We start from the raw sequence: 20,104 nt of genomic DNA, 5'->3' as shown, positions 1-20,104 counted from the left end.
AAAGGTATATGCTTTAATATCCCGTGCGCTGCGTGTTAAGTGTCATCCAGTTGCTTCCAACTCATGGCAACTTATGAATCAATGTCCTTCAAAACATCCTGTCATTAACAGGTCTTGCTCAGATCTTGCAAACTGAGGGCCGTGGCTGTAGAGTCAATTCAGCTCATACTGGGTCTTCCACTTTTCCTAGCATTATTGTCCTTTCCAGAGACTCTTGCATTCTCATACTGTGATCAAAGTACAATAGCCTCAGTTCAGTCATTTTAGCATCTAGGGAGAGTTCAGACTTGATTTTATCTAGAACCCACCGATTTCTCTTTTTGGCGGTCCCTAGCATCCTTCAACCCCACATTTCAAAGGAATCAACTTTCTTGCTGCCAGCTTTCTTCATTGTCCAGCTATCACACCCATATGAAGTAATAGGGAATACAATCGCAAGAATTTTATATCCCAGTATTCTTTTAATTTGTTTAACAGATGGTTCACCATACTACTACTTACTGCTTTGTATTACTGTTGCTAGTATAATTTTAATACTTCCCTGATTTTACATTTTAGTGTACAGCTGGTTTAGATTTATAGAGGTTTAGTTCCTGAGTGTACACTTTATTTTAATCCTTTCATTTTCTGTTACGAGATTTCTTGCCATTTAATGCTGGAGTAGGGATTCCCTCCATAAATGAATGAATGGATTGTCAGAAGGTGCCAAGGAAGCAGATAGAAATGAAAAACGACACAAGTTTTCAGGACTTCATATGTTGTGCTATGGAATATTTAGATGCATCATTCAATCTGAAGTTTGCTGCTCTAACCATTTGTGGCAGCAGTAAAATATTTCTAAAATCCTCATTATCCAGAAAATTCATTCCTCAGATGCCAACTTGCAAAACAATATCAGAATTATTTCCTCCCCTGCTTCCCGCTCTAAATTGCTTTGCCATTTGCACAATAATATTCAGTCGATGTGTGCCAAAGATGTTTATGAATTAAGCTAACACAGATGTGAAAGTATGTTTTTGTGCATCTGGAGTACTTGATGAACAAGGTCAGCGTTCGCTAATGGCTGTTATCAAACAAACACCTGCCGCTAAGCCACCCTAATCACAGCTGTTTGATGTTTGTTTGCAATAAATGGTTTTTCCCAGCTACCATGGCATAAAATTATCTCGTAAGAAAAGTCACAAGACTCAGATGAGGTGGCAATTGCAGCTGTGCTTTGCATAGCAAAACCCAATTTGTCCGTTTGCCCAATCGAGTCAATTGCATTTAAATATGTATGTATTGATCCTGTGGTTCATAAGCAATAAATGGTAAGATGTTTCTGCAAATGATTTTGTGCTGGACAAAAAGCAGACCCAAAACAATTACTTAGGCACATATTTACACTTTTCATAACGCAGTGTGCTTAACAGACGCTTATCAGATTGCATAATCTTTTAAGTTTGTTCTGGGTATCAGGCCTCTAGGCACAAGTCTAATTAAGAGTTTATAAAGGCTTCAAGCCAAGATGTGTGTTGCTTTCCAGTACCAGTTGCTTAATATTTCCCTGTGTATTTGTTTGAGCAGATGGGAGTTCCATACCTTCTGATATGCAGGTCACTAATTCCCAAAATACAGGCCAGGACACACTACTGTACTGTGAGAAAAGTTAGCATGCAATGCAAAATACACAGTTAAAGGCTCTTTGGAGAGCAAGGCCCTTATGCATAGAGGAGTCTGGCCACTGTGCCTCTGTATGATTCATGGCTTCAGCCTGAGCTTGAACTGGGAGTGATGCCATGGCTCTGTAATCAGGTGACATGAAGAGGCATTGCAGAATTACCTATTGTCCGTGGACTCTGCTTTCTGATCACAGTATGAGTCACTTCAATCAGACACCCTGATATCAGTGACTCACACAGGGAGTGGGCTTCCCTTAACATGGGTAATTCTTCGGATCTCACACTTCAGAAGTAAACTTTTTCCAGCGTAAAAATGAAGTCTCTCATAACCAACTTAGAAAAGCAAAGTGTGCTTCAGATATCAAAAGTTTGGGAAGTACTGTCTTGTAACATCCTCTGGAGGACTAGTTGACGTTTCCTCTGAGTACAGTGTTATACCTTGATTTTGAGGAAGGGAAGAAAGTGGGAGGATTGGAGCTGTCTGTCTTTCTGTATAATATGCTTACATTTATGCACGTATACATTACAGTCATAATGACAACTTTTAAACTTGGACAGAGCTTAACATTTTATAATACTCAGAACAGGAATCCCATTTTTCTCTGAATTCATGTACTGAATTCTGTTCACAAAATTAGTTTTGCCATTTTGAGCCTGCAAGTAAAACGTTTGGGGATAAAAACCATGCAGAACTCCATGAAGGAAACATTTTACTTCCTGCTTCAAACGTTTTAAAAGGTTTATGCAGAAAGGGCCACTATAAAGCAAAAGAAGACATTATTGAAGCAAGTCCAGAAAAGATATTAAAAACAAGGCATATAGTTCAGTGGCAGTGGCACAAGGATAACAAAACTGACTTAGCTAACCTATTTACTGGAGTACTAACACAGTATAGTTGGTTCTTAAGGCAAAAAGCTCCAGAGCATAATACATAATAGAAATATTTTTGTGATAGCAAGGAGGGGTAGGGGGGAAGCAGTAAAAGTATGCTCTAACTGTTCCTTAAAAAAACCGCTGGCCACAACTTCCTGACTTTTTCTACCAATCGCTGCACATGGTATCCATGGAACTTTCCGGGGTGAGAGTGAGTTTCCCCTCCCATACTAGATTTCACAGCTGAATTGTGTGGACTAATTAACAGGCCTGAATGGATGACCTTGACAAGCAACCAACAATATAGGGAGTGGGGGTGGCAGCTAATACCTGCAGAGAATTAGGGAACAGTGAACATAGCTTTAAAATGGCATCTCTTGACATAAAGGTACATTTCCCCCATGGCAGCTGAGGAGGGCAATTTAGATGAGGAAAATGGCACAGAGGTTATTTGAAACACTTATGCATCACCTTGTCATAAAGCAGCCTTCTAATATTCTTATTAACATGTTCTTACAGGGTTTTTTTATTATTTGAAATGAAATTGGAGCTGCAAATGCACCCAGGTGTTCTTTTTTTACCCAGGAAATATTTAGATTCCTGATATGGTTGTTTGTTTATTGAGAGAGAGAGAGAGAGAGAGAGAGAGAGAGAGAGAGAGAATCATTTGGGGTTGCTTGTGAGAACTGCAGTCTTCTGGTTGTCATGGTAGACAGAGAGATAAAGGACTGTTTTTTAATGCATTCATGATCTTGTTGCATTACAAAAATCAAGGCCGTTGGTGTTGGCTGTGCAAGCCCTAAGCAGCTTAGATACAGAATACTTGACAAACAGCCTCCACATATACCAACCAGCCAGTCCTTTGAAGGAGAGACAGTGCCCTTCCACAGGAACCAATCTTATCTGAGGAGAGACCGACTGAGACTTGAGGGTGGGTAGCTTTCACTGAAATCCTCAAACTATGGAACTCCTTTTCCCAGGAGATGAAATTGGCGCTGTACCTACCAACCTTCTGGACTAGAAAAACGTCCTGGTGACAATCAGAAGGGCCCCTTCCACACAGGCAAAGTACAGCGGGTTGCAGTCCAGAGAAAGCAACCCAAGTTGCCATAGGGGCGTTTGCATGCCTCCGTGCAGGCAGTGGACAGAGCCCCTGGTAACAACGTGGGCTGCCATTGCGCCTTCGCCACACCCCCGTAGGGTCACGCGTTCGGTGCGTTGCGCACCCCTGCACCCTTGGCTCTACACCACTGGTGACAGCTGTATGCCCTCACCTCCATAAATATCCTCAGTCCTGCAAGATGATTGTGGGATTAATAGCCCTATTACAGTTTGATTCTGGGGAGCCTGTGTTTGAAGAGCCCCGACCCATTCAGAAAGCGATCCAGACATTACCTACCTGACAGCTGACTCCTACAAATGGCTGTCCTAATCCTTTATTTGCATCACCTCAGCAAAAAATAGGTCAGGTTGTCAGCTTTAGCTTGAGAAATTCCTGGAGATTTGGGGGTGGAACTTGTGGAGGGGATGAAACTCGAAAGGGATGTGATGCCATAGAATTCACCCTCCAAAGTTGCCTTCTTCTGGAAAAAGGCAAAAGTCCCTTTTAGGGGAACTCCTATCAGTGTCTTTAGTCTGAGAGAACTCCAGACCCCACCTGGAAGTTGGCCGCCCTGAATTGGAGGCTTGTACTGCCATTTGTGATAAACTACATTACTGCTCTGTCACTTTTTCTGTCTAGGCCTGTTTTAGAAGGTGGTTTCACTGGCTAAATTCTCATCATTTTCAAGGCCACCAGAATTTCAGCCTTTATATTTAATATGCAAAGTAAAGGTAGATTTTGCTTACTAGACTGATTTTGCCCCTAGACTGTTTTCAGAAAGACAATATTTGTATGATCCATACATATGCTAAAAGTAAACCCATAAGTGTCACTGGATGTCTATGCATTTTAATAATTTGCAGAGACGTCTGATCTGGATTTCTTGCTTGCTTTCCCCCCTCTGCTGACCACATTGGGTAATATCCTCCTTTATAGTCTAACCCCACTTTGTGGAATTAGTATGGAGAATATGTGAAGTGCTGCCATCTTGTGGTATCGCCGTTTTACGACAATTACCAAATCTCTGGCAAGGATCAACAACCCATCTGTGTTTTTACGTTGTTTACTATGTTATTTATTTACCTTTGCAACGTGTCCTGCCCTGTGACCAATCCCGAGTTTTCAAGACTGAGAAAGCTGTGAGCTCCAAGGCATATCAGTTGTCAACGTTTCAAAGAAAATTTGTCATGTGTCCAGGGGAGAAACAAGAGGATATTAATACTGTACAAAAATTTAAAACCTGAGGGATCATTTGGGGCATGATCGAGGGAGAAACAGTTACAAAGCTCCTACTTATTATAATAGAGTAATACTGAACTCTGGGGCTAGTGTTTCCTAATGGACCATACAGCCCCCAGTGAGTTTTTCTAACCCTTGAGCAGAAGGAAGTATCCACAATTCTGTATTTGAGGCAAATAGGGAGGAGTTATTTGGGATTTGGGTCAGCACCCCCCCCCCCCTTGCAATGGCTTCCAATTGCCAGTGGAGAAGAATTGTACTATACTGTGCTTCCTCCAAAACCAGGTTAAAATCCCAGATTCACATTTTCCCCCAGGACCTTAAAAAACCAGCACACAGTAAACAGGAATCAAACCTAACATTAAAGAGTTATTTTAATGATAATGATGATGAATAACTGGGCTAGATAAATAATGTAATAGAATCATAGAGCTGGAAGAGACCACAAGGGCCACCAAGTCCAACCCTCTACCATGCAGGATCACACAATTAAAGCACTCCTGCCTTATGTTCATCCAGCCTCTGTTTAAAAACCTCCTGACGGTCAGAAAGTTCTTCCTAATGTTTAGGTGGAATCTCTTTTTCTGCACCTTGAATCCATTATTCTGTGTCCTAGTCTGTGAGGCAGCAGAAAACAAGTTTGCTCCTTCTTCGACATGGCATCCCTTCAAATGTTTAAACATAGCTATCATGTCTCCCCTTAACTTTTGCTTCTCTGGACTAAACATCCCCAGCTGCCTAAGCCTCTCTTTGTAGGGCATGGATTCCAGACCTTTTACATTTTGGTTACCCTTCTCTGGACATGTTCCAGCTTGTCAATATCCTTCTTAAATTGCGGTGCCCAGAACTGAACGCAGTCCTCTAGGTGATGTCTGACCAATGCAGAGTAGAGTGATACAATTACTTCCCTTGATCTAGACACTGTACTCTTATTGATGCATCCTAGAATTGCATTGGCTTTCTTGGCTGCCATGTCACACTGCTGACTCATGTTCAGTTTGTGGTCTACTAAGACTCCCATATCCCTTTCACATGCCGTGTTGTCAAGCCAGGTGTCACCCTATATCTCTGTGTTTCTTTTTTTTCCTGCCTAAGTGTAGAATCTTACATTTATCCCTGTTGAAATTCTTACATTTATCTTTGTTGAAATTCATTTCCTGAATTCCGAGTCCTGAATTTCAAAAGTCTAGCACTAGACCAATTGTCCTGGCTACAGAGGTTTGGGGAAGATTGAGCAAGAATCTGATCATCCAATTGAAACAAAGTGGTACCACTTTTAGCAATGATGTTGGGTTCAGGAGAATGGTAGGGAACCAAAATGCGAGATGCCAGGTAGCAGCTTTATGGTCACGTGCACACTGACGCATTTCACTGCATAAGCTTCATCAGGAGGATCAAAGTTCCTTTTTACTGAATCTTTCCACGACTTATGTTATTGAGAAACCCACTTGAACATACCCTACAGACTGACATTTCATAAAATAGTTCACAGTATAGCTGTTAAGACATCCGGCAGCTTCTTCCATTAGCCATGTGAAGGTGGAAGCATTCATGACTTTTGTAGTGCCTTCGGGGTTGATGTAAGAGCACAGTGTTCCTTTGGTAGACTTGGGGTCCATACCTATTTACTTATTTACTTATTTACTTTCTATCTATCTGTCTGTCTGTCTGTCTGTCTGTCTGTTTATTCATTCATTCATTCATTCAATTTATATACCGCCCTCCCCCAAGGGGTTCAGGGCAGTTCACAACAATTAAATACATTAAAAACATGAACAGCTAAAACATTCCACCCTCACAAAGTTAAAAGAACCATAATTTGTTGATGGCATCAGGAAGAAATCATTCCCTCCCCCCTTCTCTTCTTTGTGCCCACGGGAGGCCAGATGTTAATTTATAGCGAAATTTGATGTTACCCCAGCTGGCCAAACACCTGGCGGAACAGGTCCGTTTTGCAGGCCCTGCAGAAACTCTGTATGTCCCGCAGGGCCCTGATCTCACCTGGGAGCCTGTTCCTCCAAGTAGGGGCCAGGGCTGTAAAAGCCCTGGCCCTCGTAGAGGCCAGCTGAATCACGGCCAATTCCATCCTCAAACTCTGCACCCTAAATAGCAGCAATATGAACACCTGAAGCAACCTTATACTAAGGCCACTTATATGCTGCGCCTCTGCCATACAGCAAGAGAACGTTTCCTTCATGGCAGAGATTTCTGTACCAGTGCGCTTACCGAGCTGCTGATCCCAGAAACCCCTTGCAAGAGAGAGCAGACAAAACCCAATTCTTCCTCTTGCTGTGGGGTTTTGCTCCTTCCGGGTCATTCCCCCATCCAAGCCAAGAATGAAAATTGCTGGGGGGCTTTTGGGGTAGGTGGGTTAGGCCTTTATGAATGGAAGCAGCCTCCACAATATCACTATAAGGTAACACTTCTCCTTTGTACTAATGTCACGGGATGTATTCAGAATGGTTGTGGGTAGCACATTAAATCTGGCTAAAAATAAGGCTCTTCTATAAACTGAGATGGTTAAAAAATCAATATATGGACAACAAGAATTTGAATATGTAAGCCCAAACAAAACAAGAGAGCGCACACGACGGGCATGGAGAGCAAGGCTGTTTAGGTTCCACAGGAACTGTCTTTTTGATATGACATCTCTAGTCAGAGTCCAAATTCATACAAGATCAGAACAGAGTGATTCATTCACCACAGCAGTCACTGAAGTCAATAACCAACCGCCCCACAATAATCCTTCCATAGGCATAAAAACCACAGAAACCTTTTAGGGTAATAACAATTTACAGGTCGGCTATTTCCTGCTATGTCAGAGCTATTCTTATATGCACAGGTCAATCAACAGAATAAATAAATGGTTTTAAAGGCTAATAAAACAACATTGTTGGGTAGAATTAGCCAGTGTGTACAATTCAGTATTCCTTACTCATTCAGTGTTTGTCCGCGGCTCAAAAGAGCAAACTTGTTCTCTTAATAAGAAACTGCCTTTTACTGAATCAGTATAGGGTAAATACAGTTAGAAGCAGTGATAAGGTTAGGGTTGTGGAGACCCAAGTTCAAATTCCATTCAGCCTTGAAGATACTTGGCTGATCTTTGACAGTCACCGGCCCTTTCTGCACAACCAAAATAAAACCTTTTGAGGCAGGAAATACAACATTTGTAGAGTTCAACATCCTCCTCCCCCACAACGTTTTATTTTCAGCCAGAAAATGTTTTCAATGAATCCTCTTCTTTAGCGATTCTTTTCTAAAGATGGTTTCACTTCAGCGATTCTTGTGAGGAACCATTTTCACTTGCTGTGCGGTTCTCTTTCAAATGTCTTCTATGCCATTCTGCAGTCCCTGGCCTTCCTTGCTGGCGCCATTTTCTGAGCTTGTGCCCGCCATCTTGTGCTGTATTTTCATCAGGTTTTTTTAATTTTGGGAAGTTGTGTTAAAAAAAAAACCCAGAATGACCACAAAATGGCAGCCAGAAATCATTTCGAGGGGGTGAGTGCAGGCAATGTGGGGGTGGGGTAGAAAACATTTTGCAAACAGTTTGGGGGGATCTGTGTGGAAGTGGCCATTTTCTGACAGTCTTACTTACCTCATAGAGTTGTCATGAGGGTAAGATGGCAGAGGGAGAGCATCATACACTATCTTGAGTTTCCTGAAGGAAGGATGGCATGACTATATGATAACAATTGGTCTACCCTTGGTGGCGAACCTTTGGCACTCCAGATGTTATGGACTACAATTCCCATCAGCCCCTGTCAGCATGGCCAATTGGCCCAGTCTGGCCCAATTGGCCATGCTGGCAGGGGCTGATGGGAATTGTAGTCCATAACATCTGGAGTGCCAAAGGTTCACCACCACTGATTATATTGTCCACTTTTTCCAAAAGCAGCTCCCCAGAATTTCAGGCAGAAATATTTCCTCCATCCTTATAACAAGAGATGCTAGAATCTCCTTCATGAAAACTGAGCCCTTGGTCACGCTGTCATGCCTCTTCTACCAACAGAACAATTTTCTACACACTAGAACAGGGGTAGGGAACCTGCGGCTCTCCAGATGTTCAGGAACTACAATTCCCATCAGCCTCTGTCAGCATGGCCAATTGGGGCTGATGGGAGGGGCTGATGGGAATTGTAGTTCCTGAACATCTGGAGAGCCGCAGGTTCCCTACCCCTGCACTAGAAAATACATGGAAGACCAGTACAGCAGTCCTTGTTATCCTCTTCTTGGTAAAATAAGAGCTCTGCACATGCATTTAAAAGCACTCCTTTATATGAAAAAGATTATGCTCAAGGCAGCTATAAACAAATTAAAATTATATTTAAAATAATTAGAGCCAAAGAGCTTCAACCAACCTGCAAACTGCTAGAGTCCTGCAGCTCGCAAAGAGGTTGCAAAAAGGTTCAAACAGGCAGGAGGCGATGGCAGGGGAAGTGATGGTCAGCCGCTTTGAAAGTCCTTAAAGGTTGAGAAAAGCAGGGTATAAATCCAAACTCTTCCCCTTCCTCCTCCTTCACGCGTTTCATAAATAGCGCACCCAGTAGAATAACATGTCCATTGCTCAGCTTAGTGTCTCTATAGTTCATGATATCTGAGAATCAAACATTTGGAGGGGAATGATGGGAAATATCATTTGTAATGAGTGTTGCTGAGGCACTGCTGATTGGCATGGCAATCTGTGCAACTATTTGCACAGATGCCTCCACAGTGACAGCCAACAGAGAGGGCAGCACATGAGTGTCATTGTGTTTCTGCTAATGCCTTTTATTCTGAGCATGGGTGAACTGATGTGCTGTCAGCCAAGCTTTGACTCCAGCTGCAGCTGCTGAGAGAGATTATTTTTGGCTGGCGTGTCAGTCTGGCCCTAAATAATTCACATACAAAAAATATTTCCCACCATGACGCACTTTATGAAGGAATGGCGAGGTTTAAAACAAGCAGGAAAGTCCCCGGTTCAAATCTTACTGCAGTCACAAATTTACTGGCGGAGAGCAAGTGGGACTTAGTACAGAGTGACAGCATTTCAGATGTCATGCTGTGTGGTAAAGTTGATCTCGTGGCCAGTTAGGTAAAATGTGTTATTAAACAGCTAATTTAAGTTTGTAAAAGGACCACAATGCCCTAAATAGATTTTAAATAGTGGTAAGTGGGCATCGCACCGGGAAAACAGGAGTATCTCAGACAGAGACCGTGGCAGGTTATAGGATCACAGAATCAAAGAGTTGGAAGAGACCACAAAGGCCATCAAGTCCAATCCCCTGCCATGCAGAAACATACAATCAAAGCACTCCCAACAGATGACTATCCGGCCCCTGTATAAAAATCTCCAAAAAAGGAGACTCCATCACCCTCCAAGGCAGCATACTTATGCCCCCTCCCCCTTCCTCTCCTGTAAGGAGACTCAAGGTGGCTTACAAACTCCTTTCCCTTTCTCTCCCCACATCAGGCACCTTGTGAGGTAAGTGGGGCTGAGAGAGAGTTCTGAGAGAACTATGACTGGCCCAAGGTCACCCAGCAGGCTTCATATGTCGGAGTGGGGAATCAAACCTGGCTCTCCAAATTAGAGTCTACCTGCTCTTGACCACTCGTCCACATTGGCTCTGATTCAGCAGCTCAGCCCCTTCTCTAGAGTCATTTGGAAGGGAGAGACAGAGTTTGCTGCCACATCTCATTCCAATTGCCTGAATAGCTCTCCTGTTGATGTCAGGTAGACGCAAAATAGCATCAGGGACAAGATGGAACCTTGTGGTACCCTATAAACTGAAGTCCATGGAGAGAGAGCTGCAATCTTCAAGCATCTTTTTCAGGAATCTACCCTCCAGGTTGGATTAGAAATATAGACATTGTGAAGCCACTGGGGTGGGGTGGGGTGGGGTGGGGTGGGGTGGGGGGAAAATCTGTCGGGGGGGAGGGTGTAATGGAAATTGTAGGATAAGTGAAGATGTGTGTAATACTTTCCTATAAGGTGTCATTTTATTACATTAGTTGAGCAACATGCTGCGCATCATTTGTAATGTACCTAGCTTATAAAACTGAACTCTTTGACCTGTTTATGAAATGCCAAAACCTAATTTCCCCCAAGCAAACTTGCAGATATACACAGAACATAAGAGCGCACTGTAAAGTGTTATACGTTCTGCTACTTTAGTACATCTTAGCTGTTGCTATCTGAGAGGCAGGAATAATTAAAGTTGAAGATAGGAAAAACATCTTTTGTCGTCAACAAATGAAGGAGTTTCATTTAGATGGAAACGGTCTCACACTGTCAAAATAGGACTAGAAGCATATACGGATACTGAGTTAATCTTTATAACATTGAACTATTCAGTAGTGCCAAGAAGGGATGATTCTAAGGTTTCTCAGCTTTGAACAACATCTCTGATGCCTGAAAAGAATCCAGCGGTGCGGCTATTCAGAAGCAGCTGACTGGATCATCAGATATCCTGCCCTGACAAACATACAAAGGCATCATTGGTAGCATTTTGCTGAGCAACCTCTGCTGGAAATCATGCACTGGGATCCTGACTGTGGCTGAGGGGCTGCCCGTGATGATGGTGCCAGCAGTCGGCAGCTGTTCTGGACACTAATCAGCTTTATATTTTCAACTGTTGTTGTGACGTTGGATTAGTTTACTTATTTCAAACTCGTATGGACAGGGAGCTTATGTTTCCAGCATGTGCGGCTTTCTCTTCTCTCAATTTGGCACTGGTACTCAGCGCTGGGAAAAGGCTAGGTTGCTGCTCTCCTCCAGTCATCCCCCATAGCCATTACTCAAGGGCGATACCATCTGGGGGAATATATGTTTGCCAAAATAGATGGGAAAATTTTCTGCTCCCAACTGGGTTTCACGTTTGCCACTTTCAACCAGCAGAAAGAGCAGGATTGCTCACCATGTAGATTGGTAAGGAACAGATTTATAGGCCATCATGCCAAAGGATGCATTTCTATTGAAGAGTAGTAGTAGTAGTAGTAGTAGTAGTAGTAGTAGTAGTAGTAGTAGTAGTAGTAGTAGTAGTAGTAGTAGTAGTAGTAGTAGTAGTTTGGATTTATATCCCCCCTTTCTCTCCTGTACGGAGACTCAAAGGTGCTTACAATCTCCTTTCCCTTCCCACCAGCCCCACAACAAACACCCTGTGAGGTGGATGGGGCTGAGAGAGCTTGGAAGAACTGTGACTTGCCCAAGGTCACCCAGCTGGCATGTGTTGGGGTGCACAAGCTAATCTAGCTCATCGGGTAAGCCTCCACAGCTCAAGCGTCAGAGCAGGGAATCAAACCCAGTTCTCCAGATTAGAAATCATGGGACTGCAATCTACAGGTAGTTTACCTGGAAAAACATACTTCAGAGCAATCATTTCTTTAAGCTGGACCAAACTATTAAACGTTCTTCTAATAAATGTGGGAATGACTCATCCTGACAGATATGCCCCATGTTAGTTTCCCTGGATGTGAAACTGGTGCATTTTGCTTATAATCAGCTTCAAAACTAGCATCTTCAGAGGGGAAGATAATGGGCTGGATCCTACCCACTTTCCCACTTGATCTCACCCAATTCCCATCCTCTCTGCATCTCTCATCCTATTTGACTTTTGTCCATGCAGGTGCCATGACCCCACAGGTGCCATGACCCCTTATTTTGTGGTTAAAAGTGGCTATTCCTCCTGCTTTAACTAGTGGCAGGCTCCAACCCAATAGCTTCAGGGGACAAATTTCCCTGTACCCATTCTTGATGCTTTTTGAGTGAGGCTCTGCCCTTCACCTTTTTCCTGTGTTTGGTACAGTCCCTCCAGCGCCTATAGTTCTCAATAAACAAACCTGGGACCTCACACGCAAAAAGTACATGTGCTGCCACCAACCTATGAGCCTGCTGTGTTAGTGATTACATAAGCCATCTGACTGTGATTTTGTTTTTGAGCTTTTGAGGTAAACAGCTTGTATTTATGCTTGTTTGTTGCACTTAAAAGCTTTATGCCAAGACTCCAGAGCTCTGGTTCCTCTTCTGGGAATAATCCTCGCTCCTGAAAAATGTGCATTTCAGTCTTAAAACACAATTTGTCGCGCACATGTTCTGTGACATTTGTCAGTTAAATTAATGAGTACGTTTAAAATTAGGATTTTAGAACGACCGGTAAGTAATTGCTGTGCGTAGCGTAGATGTCACTGGTGCAGAATATTCTCCCAATGCTTCCTTAGAAAGTAAACAATGAAACCACTCTGGTCTTGCTTAGATAACACAGTTGGTTGCTTCCCAAAAGGCTTCAAAAGAGGACTCTCCAGAGGAAAAAGGCAGAAAGACAGAGCAAAACAAAACTCTATTGACTGATTTCTGAAGCAGAACACACATATTCCAGCATTCCAGTTGAATGCTCTTGCTTGCTGTCTTATCTGATGATTCTGGAAACATTTTTTTTAAAATACAGAGAAGCATTACGTTTCTCTTACTTGTAAAACATTTATTAGTAAAAGTAGGGCTGCAACACTGTGCTCACTGACTTGTGAGTAAGGCATGCTACAAAATGGAACTTAACTTTTAAGTAAGCATGTATTGTGAACGGGCTGTAAAAATCCAGGCCTATGCACACTTACTTGGGAGTAAGTCCCACTGAACTTCGTGGGAGATGCTTCCAAGAGACCAAGAATAGGATTACACAGCATAGAGGAATGTATTATGGGAAAGAAGAACTACATGCAAAGAATGGGGAAATGAGTTAGACATACTGAAGAAGGGTTGTGTTTCTTGGACAGCAGCTCCCTATGCCATGCAGTCAACCCCTTTTGAAATTGAGGAAGCTTTTAAAAACAGTTTTTTTTAATGGTGGGGGAAGGGAAAGGAGTGGCTCTGTTATTCAAAGAAAAAAATCCCACAGGACACACCCAAATCCTAGGGGATGCCGAAAATAGCTCTTTGGATCTCAGCCTAAAAGCATACTTCACACTGAACTTCCACTATGCTAATACAGTTCACTATCAGCAATGCCACAGTACCTTGTTACACAGTTTGGCAAAACAAATTATGTTTTGTTTAGGGTTTTTTTTTTTGTCAAATAAATGCCTGAGACCCAATACTATTAAGTGCCAAACTGCTAGGCATAGCACACCACTTAAACGATGCAAGACTGTTGCCATCTAGGAAGACCATTTTAATGCACTGCTAAGCATTTCAGTGGCATTTCAAAAATTATTTTACCTCAACTTCCTTTTATAATGGTCTGCAATCAGCAGTAATGGCTCTGGAACCCTGCTGGGGAAAAATAGCAATCGGGTATTATATCCTTGGCCAGCTGCTTGTTCTGCTGAATAATTGGAAATGTGATTGCTCATAGCTCTCCTTTGAAATTAAAATGACTCATGTTTAAAACAAATTTGAAACCGTTTTGTTAAGAGGTCTTCTTTACACACAATACGAGTCTGTATCTCATGGATTACATAGTAGTGATGCATTCACTACTCTTCAGGTTTTGTGTTTTTACAGTACATTTCACATTAACAAATATTTAACAGGAATGGCGCAGAGATACATCTAGTAGATGCATATAGTGCAGGGGGGGGTGTCACAGTTTCGAGTTATTATTGAATGTGCCCCCACTTTTCTGAGTGGTGAGAAGTCTCACAGCATTGGTCCAGAGCCACTGTGGTGTAGTGGTTAAGAGCAGGTGGACTCTAATCTGGAGAACCAGGTGTGATTCCCCATTTGTCCACATGAGCAGCCAACTCGCATCTGATGAACCGGATTTGTTTCCCCGCTCTTACATTCCTGCTGGGTGACCTTGGACTAGTCCCAGTTCTGTGGAATTCTTTTAGCCTCACCTACCTCACAAGGTGCCTGTTGTAGGGAGGAGGAGGAAAGGAGTTTGGAAGTCCCTCACAGGAGAGAAATGAGGGGGTGGTATGAATCCCAACTCTTCTTCCTCTATCTATTTTATTTGAAAATATAGAAGCACATCATAGTGGAAGTAAACAGACTCCAACAGCTGTCAACAAAAGCACTGGCCATGAATCACATTTCCAAAGAGCAACTGAGTGGACTCTTTTTACCTCTGGTCTGTTTCCACCCAGATGAAAGTATTCAGAAGGCAGAAGGAGTTGCCAGGTTAATCTGGACTCAAATTCCCCCTGCGAATCCTTCTAACTGCCTCCTTGTATTTCCCCCAAATCTCATGGATGTCAGATTGCCAAGGCTAAAGACAGATTCCAGAACACAGAGCATAATTAAAGCCCTAGTGTAATATTCCAAATTACCTATGAGCTTGTCAGGAAAAAAAAACAAAGCTCCTTCGTGCTGACTGAGACAGCCAAACTCATAATGTTACGACTGTACTACCTGGGTGAAATCAATCGGAAGGCTGACCTGAACTGACCCAGCAAGTGAGCTGAACTTGCCAACAGGAGTTATCTACTGAGTAGGTGAGTGGTGCATCCAGCCCTAAATTAAGAACCAACCAAGGAACAGAAGAAAAAACGAACTACCCAAGACAGCCATTACAGCACCCTGGACAGTTCTTAAGGAGCAGACAACTTGCTCCAAGCAAGCTGTCTGCCTCTCCCAAGCCCCACTGTCTCTGAGTGCAGCAGAGATCCTGAAACGTACAGCCTTCTTGCCTAGAGCATTATGCATAGTCTGCTAATTCTACATATTTATGTGTATGTTGTGGTTGACTCCATTAAACAGGATCAGGGATGATAAAGTCCTTAGGGGTGAGAGTGGTGGTTTTGCAGGGGGATTTTAATTCCTGATGCCAGATGCCTTTAGCCTATTGGAAGAGAGGAATAAAAATTTAAATAAACATGTCAATCTAGCTTGGGAGGGGCTGTTTTAAGAGTTTCAGGTCAAGAGGAACAATTCCAGGGATTCATGGTACTGTGATGTACCTCTGAAGATGCCAGGCATGGATGTGGGTGAAACATTAGGAACAAAAGCTACCAGACAACAGCCGCAGCCTGGAAAACCCACAACACCCAGATTTGTCACAGCTTTGCACTTTAGAGCTATTGTACTCCAAGAATGAGGAACTTCTCTGCTGTCCCTCTCCAATAGCAAACTTCAGATCCCTAGACTGGATAGATGTAATGAGTTTCCAAAGATCAGACCAAGAGTGCTCACAACATAAGAAAATGAATTAAATGAAATGACTACGCGAGCACCTTTCAAGCTTGTGAGTTTAGTAAGGGAACAAAGGAAAGGTGAATTCCAGCCAGTCTGGTGTAGTGGTAAAGAGCGGGTGGATTCTAATCTGAGAACCAGGTTTGATTCCCCACTCCTCCACATGAGCAGCAGACTCTTATCTTAAAAAGGGCTTGGACAGATTTATGGAGGAGAAGTCGATCTATGGCTACCAATCTTGATCCTCCTTGATCTCAGATTGCAAATGCCTTAACAGACCAGGTGCTCAGAAGCAGCAGCAGCAGGCCATTGCTTTCACATCCTGCCTGTGATCCCAAAGGCATCTGGTGGGCCACTGCGAGTAGCAGAGAGCTGGACTAGATGGACTCTGGTCTGATCCAGCAGGCTCGTTCTTACATTCTTATGTTCTTATCTGGTGAACCAGATTTGTTTCTCCACTCCTATATTCCTGCTGCATGACCATGGGCTAGTCACGGTTCATTGAGAACTCTCTCAGCCCTACGTACCTCACACGATAAAAGAGAGTGCATGTGAACATGACAACAACCTGTGTTCATGCTGTTGTGAAAAGGATGTCTGAATGTGATCACAGACTGGTGTAGAATAAACCAGTCATTATTTAGGGCCCTACTTCTCACTGTGACTGGTAAAACCTATGTGTGGAATGTAGTTCTGACTTCGGCTGAAGACTCACATTGACAGTATTAGGCATGAGATGGACCTACCCTTGAATCATGGGATCTGAAGAGAGGTCATCTTCTGAGTCGGACACAAGAAGCTTGAACACTTCCATGTTCCATTTAAATGCAACCTACTGTCAGAATCCCAAAAACTGAAACAAACTGATGTATAAGAACAGCAGTTTATTGAGTATTGAGGATCTTCTCTGGTCATGCCAGAACTGAGGTTTCCCCTGCAAAACCCAGTAGTTAAAGTAGCTTGCACCACCCTATCCTGGGAAAGCATGCCCAAAAGGAACTGTGAAAGAGATAACAGTAGAGATGACCAGGCACTGACCTTGAGCAGCACCTGGTACAGTATAACATCATACAGAAGACAGTTGAAAGTCAGTTAGAAATGCAATTAACCCATTCCTCCACCCCCAGCATACAGAAAGCAGCAGTAGCAAAATCCCCATAATAACAGGCCTCCTGACACCTACAGCTCACAAGAAGAAAACAAGCAGGCTTGTTCGATAAGCAAACTGTGTGGTATCATGTGCTCTTTTCTGCTGGACAGTGTACATAATGCTATGGGGTAATGTGCTTTAAGCATATCAGTTATGAAAGCCAGGCACATAGTTCATCTTGTGTTACTTAATAAAGGGAAGAGGAAGGAGGTTTGTTTTAAAAGGTTCTTGCTCCAGGGCACACATTTTAGTTCCTTAAAATGACAACACTGCACTTCTATGGATACAATTTTTTGTGTTGATTTTGTTAATTCGAGGCCCTAAAAGTATTGCACCATTAGCATGGATAAATGATTCTTTCAATAAAACTGCATTTTCTTAAGGTTGTAAAAGAAGACTTTGATTTGTGGATCTGACAAAACCCCCACCATCAACGTTCCTTTCCACCTTCAGTATCACACGGCAAAAGATAAACCATCCACGAATCTGTTCATGGGCTTGGGTTTGGGGGGCCATGTCTCCCTCCACAACTTCCTTGTCAACTCAAGCAGTAGATGCCTGTCCTGGCTCCAGCCACATTCCCCACCTGCTGCTTCGAGACTGGTAGGGAAGGGACAGAGCGGGCTCTTAAGTATTGTGTTGATGGGAGACATCACATCCAGAAGTGATGCAATTACATTTGCGTGATGCTCTAGGATTCACCTAAAATATTGCCCCAGTGAAATGATGTCACTTCAAGGGAGGGAGGGCATGCAAGGGAAGGGGAGGGAGGGGGAGGGGCCCCCAGCATCTGGAAATGGCCCACCCACCCTTGCAGAGTGAGGGGAAGGGGAGGGAGGGATGGCATGCAAGGGAAGGGAGGGTGGGGTGGGATACAAGGGGAAGGAGGGAAGGGAGAAAGCGGTGGCATGAAAGGGAGGGAAGGGAAGAGGAGGGGCATTACATGTTTATATTACATTGAAGAAATTGTCCCTGCCCCCAGATGCTCCCCTCAGGTTACTGGCTGGCAAGCCTAGTTTGAATCCAATAGAGCACGGAGAGGACAATTTCCAACAATTTCCATGGAGTACAATTGCCTCTTGCCTTTTCCTTCCAGCCTCAAAAGCCCACAGAATTTGGGGCTACAACAGGAGAGGGAGAGTCTTCTTCAATGGGTGAGATAATTCTGTCCATGTTAACTCTCCAGTATTACTATAAAACAAGCAGGGGACCTACAAGCACTTGAAGGGAGCATCTCATCCCCCCTATACACCTTCCTCATTGTTTCCTCTTTCCTTTCCCTGACTGCCCCTATAGCTTCTCCCCCTTTCTTGCTTCTTCTTGTCTACCGACCCTCTAGTCAACCTACTGTTATCTGCTCCTGTCTTCAGCTTTCCCTGGCAGCCTCTCCCTGGGAAAGTTTGGATGAGCTGAGCAGTAGCTGCTGGCTCAGGGCTCGGCCCAGTAGTGAGGTAGCTGCCAGGCCAGGCCACGTTTTGCTTCTCCATGGTCTTTATCTTCTGGCAGCAACTGAACAGCTATCTGGAGTGCATTTTTTTTTGTCCTAACTCCCATACTTGTTAAAAATTTGTGTGGGTAGGTGGGTGAGTTCAATCTTTCTTTTGGTTCCCAGTTTGCTTGTTACTTTAAATGTTTATTCAGCACCTTTTGCGCCCTTTAAAACTTGGACTGCTGTGAGCAAGATGGAGGTGGGGGGAGAGAGGGCAAAGTGACTTCATAACTGCCAACAACACAGTGTGGTGTAGTGATTAAGAGCAGGTTTGTTTCCTCACGCCTCCACATTAGCAGTGGACTCTTCTCACAGGAACCATATTTGTTTCCCCACTCCTACATTCCTGCTAGTGACCTTGAGCTTGTCGCAGTTCTCTCGGAACTCTCTCAGCCCCACCTGCCTCACAAGGTATCTGTTGTGAGGAGAGGAAGGGAACTTGTAAGCCCCTTTAAGTTTTCTTATAGGAGAGAAAGGGGGGAGGGTATAAATCCAAACTCTTCTTCTTCTTCAAACGTCAGTCAATCAGATGGGGGGGGGGGTTGGCAAAGGTGGGATCCAACCAGTTCTCACCACTTCTCTAGAAGTGGTTACTAATTTTTTCTGAGTGCCGAGAAGGGGTTACTAAAGCAACCTCCCTGCCCAATAGGGACTGGAGGTGTGTGCGTGTGGCAGCACCACTGTTTGAATCCCACCACCACCATCGGAACCTGTTATTAAAATTTTTGGATCCCACCACTGCAGGGAGGTGTATCTAGGGCAGGGGTAGGGAACCTGTGGCTCAAGAGCTGCATTCAGCTCTTCTGCCCTTGCATTGTAGCTCTTGGCCACTGGCCCCATCCTTGCCCGCCCTGCAGGCGTCTGAGCAGGCGCACCAATTGCTCACGGCCGGCCGCACCGCGCCGCGGGCTTCCCCTCTCGCCCGCCCTATTGGAACGGGGTGGGCGCTTTCCCAGCAGCCGGCGAGGCCGAGCCGCCGGCTTCATCCTTGCCCGCCCTGCAGGCAGCAGGGCGGGTGCATCCATGCACTTCTCAGAATGAGCGGAGTAAAAGGTTAAAAAAACCCCTATATACATAGGCTCATTCTGCACATGCAGAATAATGCACTTTCAAACTGCTTTCAGTTCTCTTTGAAGCTGTGCGGAATGGCAAAATCCACTTGCAAACAGTTGTGAAAGTGGTTTGAAAACGCATTATTTTGCGTGTGCGGAAGGGGCCATAGTGTTATCTTTATTTTAAATGTCAAAAATTATTTGCGGCTCCAAGTGTTTTCTTTTCCTGTGGAAAACAGCTCCAAATGGCTCTTTGAGTGTTAAAGGTTCCCTATCCCTGATCTAGGGAAAATGTAGCTGGGTACAAAATCTGAGTTTTCTTTCCTCCGTCCCTGTATGGGCAGCTGTCCTCTCCTACCATGACCAAACAATATTTTTTGCACCAGGTCATCAGGGAAGGAAGAGGGGTGTGTGTGTGTGTGTGTGTGGGCGATCCC

The sequence above is a fragment of the Sphaerodactylus townsendi genome, linkage group LG11, assembly GCF_021028975.2.
Source record: "Sphaerodactylus townsendi isolate TG3544 linkage group LG11, MPM_Stown_v2.3, whole genome shotgun sequence".
Lineage (NCBI taxonomy): Eukaryota > Metazoa > Chordata > Lepidosauria > Squamata > Sphaerodactylidae > Sphaerodactylus > Sphaerodactylus townsendi.
Note: the sequence above shows the minus strand (reverse complement) of the source record.